At 44.9% G+C, this 1,001-nt stretch overlaps 1 pseudogene; it reads right to left on the bottom strand.

Annotated features, from left to right (window-relative positions):
* Positions 1–385: 385 nt before the first annotated feature.
* Positions 386–591, bottom strand: LOC142260589 (U2 spliceosomal RNA; annotated as a pseudogene).
* Positions 592–1,001: the final 410 nt, after the last annotated feature.

The following is a 1,001-nucleotide window of genomic DNA, read 5'->3' as shown; positions in this document are numbered from 1 at the left end:
TTAATTGGAGTGGAATCTGATAGACAGCACCTGATGCCAAGTCTGCATCTTCTAACACCTGCAGTCACTGCAGCAGCTGAATCCAATGTGTCCAAAAGGGATCTATTCTATTCAATTGCAAATGATCTAGATAAGACTGAGAATAAGATACTGCACGGGACATAGCAGAGTTGGTCAAGTTGAGTGGAGATGAGTTTGCTATTTGGCACAGCTTTTGCATCAATAAAGCAAGTAAAAGGTGTGAAAGATAAAAAAAAAGGGTGAAAGTGTGAAAAGTGAATTGGCCAAATTGAGGTGCATATAAAGTTTTTGCTTTCTTTCAATTCACTAATGAGGCTCATTTGAATCAGGTGAATTGAGTTCTGCTTTTGGAAACTCGGTTAAGAAGGGGTGCACCGGTCCTGGAGGTACTGCAATACCAGGTCAATGCGTGGAGTGGACAGAGCAAGATTTTTTCCATCTCCTTGTTCTAAAAATCCATTTAATATATGGTCCCTAGAGAGGGGACGTATCAGATATTAAACTGATAAGAACAGATTTAATTTTTTTTTTTTCTGTTTATCAGTAGGACTTCAAAATAACAAAGGTGATCGCCTCCCGTTGCCTGGGAACCGTCCAGGCACAAGAGGGCTATGTGTCACCAGAAGGCGCACACACTCCCTCAAGGCCGGCAGACGTGCAATCCCAGGCACCTTCCAGTACCGACCAAGGTAGCGTCCTCCGAAACTACACTTGATCTTAGCCAAAAGGCTGAGAAGCTATAACCCGAATTGGTTACGGCCTTGAGTGGCACCCTGGCCTATACCGGACACATCTTAGGGAGAGGGAGACAAACCCACGCCTACAGAAGACATTTTGTCACCCAAGCCAAACCCTTGAAAAGGCTGTTTTGCAGAGCAAAAACAAGGAGAATGGTACTTTTTGCAGCCGCCGCCCACTGCAATGAATCTGAATAACTCCTCCTTTTGGGCACAAGCACCTCCCCTCCCCCTTGCAGTCTT

This window comes from Anomaloglossus baeobatrachus, unplaced genomic scaffold (genome assembly GCF_048569485.1).
Source record: "Anomaloglossus baeobatrachus isolate aAnoBae1 unplaced genomic scaffold, aAnoBae1.hap1 Scaffold_137, whole genome shotgun sequence".
Lineage (NCBI taxonomy): Eukaryota > Metazoa > Chordata > Amphibia > Anura > Aromobatidae > Anomaloglossus > Anomaloglossus baeobatrachus.
The sequence above is the reverse complement of the archived record's forward strand: the minus strand, read 5'-3'. Positions and strand labels throughout refer to the sequence as shown.